The following is a 10,063-nucleotide window of genomic DNA, read 5'->3' as shown; positions in this document are numbered from 1 at the left end:
AATTTGTCCTCGGTCCAGCTGGGTGCGGCTGCTTAGATCACGTTGTGTATGAGGCTGGGAACTAAAAGCAGGGCTTTATTTGAGGTGCTCGTCACATCAGCAGAACAGGAATGAGTAAACTGATACTGATTTAAAAGTTAACCCTCTTTTTCGTGTGAGCAGTAAACCAACGTTTTCCTGAAAACAGTAGCTCTGAAACTGTCTATTTTTTCCCTTGAAATTGCATTAGCAACATTAATTGAACCAAACTGCTACTCTGATGTCAGTAAGTAAATATTTTCAGAACTCTTTTATCAATGAAAAAGCTGAAGCAGAGGGCTGAACTGCCTGACCAAAAACTACAGAACAGATAGGGTTCAGCTCTGAAATTAGCAAACAAGCCTTTCTTTCCTAATTATGTGTTCGTAATTCTTGCAAAAAAAAAAAAAAAGACTATTTTCCTCATTCCAGTTCACTTTCTTATAGATAAATCAGATCACAGATGACTCTATCTGGATTCCTAACTGGTGCCTCACAGCAACAAAACTGATGTCTCCTCCCCATATTTAAAAAAAAAGAAAAAGGTCCAGAAAGTACTTTATTTGAATCATCTTCCTGGATATTTATTCCATGAATTTGGTCATGCAGGTAAAATGTTTTGGCTCCATGTTTCCTAGATGTTCCTGATTTCTAGATTATATGCTATTCTTTAGTTGTAACTTCACATTAATAGAGTTTATATTAATCCTTGATAAGGTTTATCATCTCTATTTTGTAATCTCAACATTTCCTCTTTCCCAGAAAACTGTCACCTTGCTCCTTACCCGCTCAGCGTGATTTTGGGTAACACAATGTCCTGTAACACTCCGGTGTGATCCCCCTTTTGTTGTGTTTGTGATTCCTTACACACGGCTGAGCTTTATGTTCGCCTCTGGCTGTTGCACTGCGAATGTATTGTAGGTGCTGTGACTGGGTCATGAGCAGCTTTGTTTGCTAAAGGTAGAACTGGGTACGTCCCGTCATCGTTTAGGTCAACTGGGTTTCGTTCATCCATCGGGAATGTGCGGTGAGTGTTGAGGAAGGCAAAGTGCTTATTCACTTATGCCCCTTCTGCTACTGAGGGGTGTTTGTTCCCAGCCGAACTGTGGCTTTTTGTTTGCCATGTTCTGTGGCAGATTTTACCCTCGTGCGTTTATTCACAGGATATTCTTGTGGTGCTTGTGTCAGGGTGGGCTGGGGAGTATTGAAGTGAGCGCATTGCTTCGCAGGGCGTGTTTACTTGATTATGTGTTGTGTTGTGCAGGGTGTGTCGCTGGCTGCATGAAGCATTAAACACAACTGCCCTTCAGGAAAAGGAAAAAACATTGCAGAGAATGAAGAGAAAATGTTATAAGGCATTTAAAAATATAAATAACATCATGTGAGGAAATCTTTCTGAAGGAACAGGATGTGCATGTAGGTGAAGAATTCAAATACAAGTGCTGTGCTAAGTATAATCAGTAATGAAAGCTCAGCCCTTCCTCTTAGGATTTTAGTAAGCTACATGTTGACAGGACTTTCTAAATACTAGGCAACGAAAAAGTAAGTTATACGTCTTGTTGCAGTGTAGTATGTGTTTATTATTATCACATATATTATGCCATCCATCCATTACTGTGAGACTGGACTTTAAATAGACAGTAGAATAAATTAATGTCTACTCAACTTACTACTTAAGGTCCTTCTTCATTGAGCAGCTGAACTTTTCCTTTAAGAAGACATAACAACCACCTCTCTGCTTCCTGCTCAATAAAAGGAAGAAATACTCTGATTATTTCATAGATCATGGGCTGCTATGTGTTTGAAAATGGAGAAGAGGGTCTGTGCAGCCGCGTGGCCTCTTCCTTGTCCTGTGACAATGCGTGAGCACATCGTTGGGCAATGCTAAGGGGAATCTACCACTCTTAAAGTCCCTAGAGAATTTACCCTGTTTTTAATATGGTTTCTCCTTGCTTGCTTGTTTGCTTTAATTTGTGTGCTGGCAGTTTGCTGTGGTACAGTCAAAGTGAGCTGAACGTTTTTGTATTTGGTTTCTTCTCCCACTGTGGAAATGGGCTCCATGAAGAAGTTTCAGCCTCTGACACAGGCTTAACTCGTCCTTTCACAGCATCACTGTATTGATTAGTGTTTAGTGTCGACCAGGAGACTGCAAACACATGAAAGGTCATGGCCAAAGGAAGATGCCAGTTAAAAGTTAACTAGAGCGAAGGACTTTGAACACTAAAACAGAGGGACAGAGCTTTAAGAGCTTCGGGATTAGCAGCAAAGAAGATTCTCGAAGGGGGAATGCTCAGTTGGCAGTTAAATGCCTAAATTCCGTGTACACTGGAGAGGAATAGTTAGCAACCGAAGGACTTGAAGTGCCCTTAGCAAGTACATCGAGTGGCAAGATGCCTGCATCAGCCAATAGGAAATACTGAAGAGAACATCTGAATATCTCACTGTGAAACTCTGCTACAGGACCAAAAATTGTTTTCTTATGGGTTTAAGTAGCACATTTGGCACGGACACCTGAATCAGTCTTCTCAGTGAAAATATCCCTGGGAGATGTGTCACCCCTCTACTTTAAATACTCACCAAGCACTGAAGAGCACTGTCCTGGAAGCTGGTTCTGGACCTTTGAACAGGGAGAGCTGTGAGAAACATCAGGGCATTCAGGGGAAGGGAGTAAATTGTGCTCTGCCCAGCTTTGGAAAGACAAGCCATGGTGTAACCAGGAGCTCGAAATTTCTTGTCTCAAAATAGGGTCCCTGGTTAGGGCTCTTAGCTGGGAAACAGGGGTGGTGTTGGGACTGGGATACAGGTGAAGGAGTCCATGGTTTACTAATTTTAAGTACCTATAATCTCTCCTGAGAGTTCCCTTCCGCTGTGTATTTGAGTCCTGCTCAGTCACAGCATGCCCAGGAAATCGAGTCCTTAAGACCTTACTGGCAACCCCCCCTCCCTGGTTTCTGATGGACTTGGGCAAGAAGCAGCTGACAGCGTTCAGCCCACCCAGAGCAGGGGGGCTGCTGGGCACAAAAAAGGCACCAGACCTTTCGGCGCCTAAAGAAGCTTTCGCCAGAAACCATAGGCACTTAGAGCATCTGACGTGGCTGAGGAGGGCAGGCAGAGCTTTCCTGGGCTGCTCTCACGAGCACAGGCGCCAGCAGTCTGCAGAAGCTGCACTCGGGTGCCTGAGTGCCGTTCTGGATCTCTCCCAGAGACCTCGCACCGGCACGTTCTCCGCTGGAAGCTCCGCGGGGCTGGGATGCCGAGTGCCTGCCTTGCTGTGTCGAGAGGCACCTTCTCAGAACGGCCGGCTGCTTCCGCGGTGTGAGCTGTGGAAGCCAGCTCAGGCATCCAAACGCAAGGTCAGGCTGTGCTCAGGTCTCTGTCTAGCAGGAGGGAATAATATCCTGTGGCCAGCAATACACAGAAATTTTCAACAGAATGAGGATTCAATAGCACCGGGACATCACAAAGGCCCTCAGGCAGTAAACAAGTTGACCAAACCAAAACCTCCACAAGGAGGAATCTTTCAAAGAAGGCACTGGAAGCTTTGTTGGAAGACTTGCCAAATCCTGCGGCAGCAATCTGTGGGCAGCCAGTCATGCTGCTTCAGCTCAGCAGGTTCTCACCCATCGTTTGACCCATTGGGACTGGCCGTGTGCGTGAGATGTTGAATAGCACTTCACCGGCTTTCTTTTGGCATGCTCATCTGTGCTGCCTTATCAGCTTTCTCAGTGGTTTCCTCTAGATATTGTGTAGCATTCACAGAGCTGAGTAAGCCCAGTGGGATATTTCAGGCAAGAGATACATACTCTTTTTTTCATCTTTTTCATTGCAAGGATATGGATTTTTAATTGCTTCTTCTGTGATTTTCTAGCAGGCTGCCTCTTCTGCAAACAACACTTGTGTTTTCATCATTCTTGCTTGGTCGCTTGGCAGTCCTACGATTGCCAGTGTATTGAGGAGGCTTTCTCAGTGCTAAAGAGCCTGTTATAGAAGTCAAGGAGTGGTTAGAGAAAATCCTTTAAAAAGAGGTTTTATTAACCCTTAACAAATAAAACCAAAGGTCTCTGTGTCTGGCCTTGTGTTGGTTTCACCTGGAGCCTGTGGACTCAGCATCCCTGAAATGCCATTGTTAGGGAATGACTTTTCCATGATTTGGAGTGGGTTTAGTTTTGGGTGGCTGACTTCAGGTCACTTGCAATCCAATCGAGCATCTGTCCTTGATGCTGATGTCAGCGAGCTGCCATTCAGCCAGAGACTCCAAACTGGTGATAATTTCAAAGGGTTTGCTCTAGCATATATGAGATGGAGAGAGAGAGTGCTGTAAATATACAAGAGCATGCAAGCATGTGTGGAAATATATGGAAGAATTAAGAGAGAAACTGCTTGAGAAGTTAACGCCCAGCAGAAGGGAATTGGGAAGAGCTGAGGGTGGATGTATTGGCGGACTTGTGTAGGAGCTTAGAGTTGAGGATAAGAAGTTCCAGCCTATGGCAGAAGCCAAGAGGAGATGTGTCTGGGGACCTGGTTCATGAGAAACAAAGCTCAAGTGAAAGGTGCCTTTCAGACAACAGAGTGCATAATCAGAAATCAATAACCCAGAGTAACTTGGATGAAGCCGCAGATAAACACTTATAGAAAACCACTGCTGCCTTTAGAAGAAGGCAGGACTGACAGTCTCCAAACTTCACCCTCGCCAAAGATGACCCCTGTCACCCTGGCTCCTCTGAGGCCACTTCACGGCTTCCTGCACAAGCTTCTCACAGAACAAAGAGCAAAATTCTGCCCTTCTCATGCCATGATGATAAGGCTGCAGTGGAGTTAGCCAGGGTTTATTTTAATTGGACTTCTTTACTTTTTTCCTGGCACTTTAAAGTTTATGAACGGAAAGGATCAGTCTGACTCAGAGACTGGGCTACTTCCAAACATTAATCTTAGCTGCCATATGTTAATGTAGTTTGGCTCTGCTGCATCCTATGGTGTAAAGCAAGATGTCAGTACCTTTTCAACTCTGGTGTCAGAGACTACTAAAGGGAATATGTCAGAGAAATGAGAAGATATGCGACCTACAGGCATTTGACGAGGTTTTATGAGTAAGACATGCCCTAGAAAATATCCATATTCTTTTCTGTTGAAATTCATATTTTATCATTCCGCAATATTGGTTGCCAAAATGGTAATGTCCAGAGCAATTCTGTGGCCTGTGCTGACTGAAATCCATATACAGGTTTTGGTTATCACACTATTGAACCTAAGCTAATAAACCTTGATGTATTAGGTTGGGTTCAGTCGTGCAATATTTAGCCCCTTCCCTTTTGGTTGGCTTCATAGTATGGGTAAAACAAGCACAGAAACACAGATGACTGTCCTGTTTGTCATGATTTTTCCAGCACTGAAACATGAGCCTCTCATCATTAGTGTTTCACTTTCTTCTATTCTCTCTCCCAAATGTTTCTGTTCTATGGCAACTATTTTCAAATTTTATCCAGATTTTGAGGGTGTATAATCAAAGTATTTGGTGTTTCCCTGTCCTTTCCTCATCTTCTTACTCACGCGCTCTCTTCCCTGAAATCATCATGGGAACAACCCTATGCAAAAAAAGAGAGAAGTTTCCAATTCTACTTATTTCAGTGGAATTTCCCTACTGACCTTTTTCCATATCAGTGGATGCTTTTTGCTAGCAGCAGTAGCGTGAACAGCATCAGGATGATGCAAACTTCATTACAAGAACATTTGCAAACGCTAACATTAGCCTAATGTAACTAATTTTCCTAGATTCCCTCTCAAGCCTATCTGCAGGAAAACATTTCCTTCATAGTCAGTTCAGAGCAGTATTCTCATTCCAGAAGTATTCAAAAAGATTAACTCCTTGAGCCTAAAACTTAACAGCTTCAAAAGATTGGAATCCCTTCTTGTCTTCAGGGAAGTTACAGCAGACATATACCCAGTCCCACTGTTGTAGATGTCTTGGCCTTTTGTGCTAACAAGGAGAAAGATGCTCTCAATGGCTAACCACAGGTTTATTATATAGGATAATATCCCTCAGTTCTTTTCTGAGCTCTGAAGCCAAAATTCTAAATGGTTTGGAGCAGGGAGGCCTCTGGCCTTAGTTTTCTACATGGGACATGGTGTAAGTAATTAGTATAAGACTTTTCTCCAGGAGGACAGAGATTTGATAGACAGCTGATGGACATTCAGCTATAGCTAGCAAAGGCTTAAAGTTGAGATGTTGGCTTATGATAACGTGGGTTAACAATTAATGAATAGCTCCCCGCCGCTGCATGGGAAGCTGGACACACAACCTCCCCACACTGCGGGGAAATTTTATGTGCACATTTTCCATGTTTCTGTTTCCCCACTGCAGGCGCTGAAACGAGCAGGTGGACGTTTGTGAGCATATGACTGATGAGCAGTACAGCGCGTTCACTTGCCGGCCGGAGACTCGTCAGAGTGACAAGTTGGAGCCGTAGAACATAGAGATGACTCATGGCTGGAGCTTTATGTAAATGAGGAACCTCTTCTGTTGCACCCTGTTGTACCAATGAGGCCACGTAAAGTTCACGTCAGCGACGTTGTGTTCTCATGTCCCCCAGTCTTTGAGGCAGGGCAGGGATGTGGGGTAAGGGAGGCGTAGTTCCCCCTGAGAGGGCAACAGGTCAGAACTGGTGGTGAATGTGAATGTGAATGTGAAACCCCTGGAACTGAAGGTTCCTTTCCAGCAGCAATGCCTGGAGAAAGTTTGCTGTTGCCTTTTGCTGTCAATTGAAAAAGTGATCGAGCCTCTTGCCACTGACTAAATTCTGAGGGGGAGCCAGATAAGAGGGAAGCAGTGAAGTTAGGGGAAGCTGTGAATTCAAGCGAAGCATTCTCTCCCTGGCAATCAATCAGCTTCAGTAAGATTTATGGGTCATCTATGATGTGACTAATAAACTCGTTTAGCTTACCCAAAGCACAAGAAAGAGTCCTGCTGCTCAGCGGGATCACACTGGGTATCCTCTCCGAATGGGCTCGTGTAGGCAGCGTGTCCCAGGCAAGAGCAATGAGGAGGAGTGGAAGCGTGAAAAAGCAATGCAGTTGAATTGTGTCTACCCAAAGCCACAGACAATATTATTCCAGGTGAGGGGCCAAATTCTCTGACTCACCCTCACAAAAATCATGCTGAAGTTTACTGAAGACCATGGAATTAATCTAAGGTGAAACTAATATGAGAAGGAAGAATGCCAACCTCCAAAACGTTGACCTCCCTAGCTGTCGTATTTCCAGGGTGCCGTGACTCACGTGTGTGTATTTTCCTGGCAGATACAGCATGCCCCGAATACTGCAGGTGACTGCAGAGAGCCGAAAGGTGTGAAAAAGTCGACAAACTGGAAAGGATTTGTCTTGTGTTAGATGTGTTGTTTAAAATCAGAAGCAAGATTTAATTGACTCTAGTGGGAGTTTTGCTTAAGTAAGGACTTAGGAGCTGAAATGGGACATGAAACAAAAATCTACCTTGCTAGCCCAGAGCTCACAGAAGAGCGACTCCCTTTATTTACTCTATGTAATTCTGTTCAGACAGATGCAAGGAACTTCCCTCAAGTCATTTCTGAGCCCACATCAGTTTTTCTCAGTATTCAGCACGTTTCTTTTTTCTGTATGATTCTGTTCCTTTATATGTAGATATTATCTGACTGAGACACTATACAAAATTTTTCTCATCTTTTACAGTCATCCTAATTTGATAATGCTCAGTACACTTAGTTTATTTACCTTTGTCTCATTTTTTTCCTTTTCTAATTGGTTCAGACATCCACATGTGGCAACCAGTCCTACCTATTCTAGCCTTACTCGTTCTAGTATTGCAGCTCCAGAGTGAACATGTGCTTTGACTTCCAGAGAAGTCTGCAGTAAACTTCCCAGACAGGTGATGGATTGATTCACTTCTCATGCAGTGTAAAGGTCAGTCTTATGATGAGAAGAGTTCCTCCATGAACTAAGTCCTTCATGTATTTTTGCTCTTTCCATCGCCTATTCTCCGCTCTGTCCCACAATGTGAGGGCTGATAATTACGCTCTTTTCAATGGCGCATCTCCCAATCCATTGAAGGTAGGACTTTTTTCTCAGCAGAGAGCTGACTCATAAGGTGTGCTGCCTTCTATCTTTAGAAAAAGTGAGTCACTAATGCATTTTTCATTATACATTCAAGTACCATAGAATGAAATTTTGTCCTACCAGTCTAGTCCTGAGGTAGGATTTGGAAGTCTTTATGATTTGGTGTTTTAGTTATGTCTCAGTGAGGCTCTGTGAGATACAATAGAAGCTGTACTAGGAGCTGGGTTTTATTATATGGTATGAACATTCCAATTAACTTCAGTAGTGCCGTGGTTTCACTCTTTGTGTGCTTCCCTGGCTACAAAACCACAAAACTCTCTTTACACCTGCATCATGGCATGCTCAGCGTCTCTTTTCACCCAACACAAATAGTTTACAGTTGTTTTTCAGAGCTGTGTGAAAGCTGAGGAGGCTGGGACATCACTAAAATAATATGAATCCCATTGGTACTATTGCATTAATAGAAATAATCCTTCTTTTCAAGCAACACTAATTTGATGATCTTTCAGACACCCAGTGAATATTCACCAGTTCTCACGGTGGCCCATAACAGAAAGCTAAACGCTGATATTTCTGTTTGATAAACAAGGGAATTAAGGTTGAGGAAGATTAAGCTGTGGTGGGGAAGCAATGGAAGTGTTGTGCATGGAACCCAGGAGTCCTGCACTTTTGTTTTTTTCCAATCCAACAATATATTGTATAAAAAATGTTGTTGTATTTATGGTCACTGCTTTTTGACTTTGAGTGATGTTAATGTGGATGAGCATCTGGCAGAACCTGTGTAGAGCTGCAACGTAGTCTGCAGTTCACAGGAGGGTACCAGCTTTTGCCTGCCCGTGTTGTACTCTGTTAAATCAGCTTTGCAGGGCATTTTGAGTGAGGGGGTGGGGTCTGAATGTCTCCGGTGCTGGCAGGAGCTGTTATTTAGAACTGTATGACAAAAATGCAAAAAAGGATGCTGTTAGGGTGGTTGCTTTGTTCTTCGTTACACAAAAGTGGATATGCTGCAATGACGAGTTTGTAAATCGTAGTTAGTTCCGTTCTCACACCACCCAATAACCTCACAGTCCGTCAACTTCCTGGAGACCTTGGGAAGCTATAATTTGTGATAAAAAATGGGAGTTAGAATGTTACGTGTATATCAAAGCTGAAAATTTGCGGCTGGCTGACCTTTTCATTTTGAGCACATGCACTCATTTCCTTTATGTTGCTTACTGTTTCCCTCTCAAGCTTGGCATAATAGGAAATCCTCCATGATTGTTCTCCTTAATCAGTGGCTCCATTGTGCCGGGCCCGTTCCTTTCCACCAGCATGCAGAGGGTCTTGCCGAGCTCGGAATGGGGCATCGCTCCCTGTGCTCTCAAGCATCAGTGCCCCAGAAACTCAGACGTTTCAGTTCAGCTGCCACGGGTGAGAGAAAACACGAGCGGTGTGTGCTAAATTCAGAATGCTGTCGGAATAAGGAAACAGCCCACTGATTTTTAGAAAGAAAAAGAAAAGCGAGCACTGAGTGGATTTTACAGTGATATTTCCCTGTGTTTGTGACTAGGCTTTGATGAATAATGAAAATGAAGAGGTTGTACATTTAGATTTTCCTTTGTTTCCGTATGTGGGGTAATGCCATTTGTTGTCATGACGGTGCTAATATTCACAAAGCCATCTGACAATTATAAAGAAGGTGCACAAATCTCTCCGGCAAGAAACTTCTCCAGGAATATATTTGGAAATGCCTACTAATTATGATGAGCACATCGTTTTTCATTCTCTGATTAATTTCTCTTTGTCATCCAGTCAAGTGACAGAAATTCTATGTTGTGACCACCCACCGCAAACCGCAGGGGGTGTAGCATTTGTATACACGCTTCTTGCTAAAAATTAGGCAAGTCCTTAGAAATAAAAGATGTATTAGCAATAGCTTAAAGCAGTTTGTGAAATAAACGAAGGGCTAAAAAAGATCATT

General features: G+C 43.4%; 1 long non-coding RNA gene across 1 annotated transcript; it reads left to right on the top strand.

The window, feature by feature from the left end:
- Window positions 1-10,063, top strand: LOC135575399 (uncharacterized). Its single transcript, XR_010466092.1, has 2 exons — window positions 1-1,045; window positions 6,377-10,063. It is a non-coding gene; the product is annotated as an uncharacterized LOC135575399 (long non-coding RNA).

The sequence above is a fragment of the Columba livia genome, chromosome 14, assembly GCF_036013475.1.
Source record: "Columba livia isolate bColLiv1 breed racing homer chromosome 14, bColLiv1.pat.W.v2, whole genome shotgun sequence".
In the NCBI taxonomy this organism is placed as follows: Eukaryota; Metazoa; Chordata; class Aves; order Columbiformes; family Columbidae; genus Columba; species Columba livia.
The sequence above is the reverse complement of the archived record's forward strand: the minus strand, read 5'-3'. Positions and strand labels throughout refer to the sequence as shown.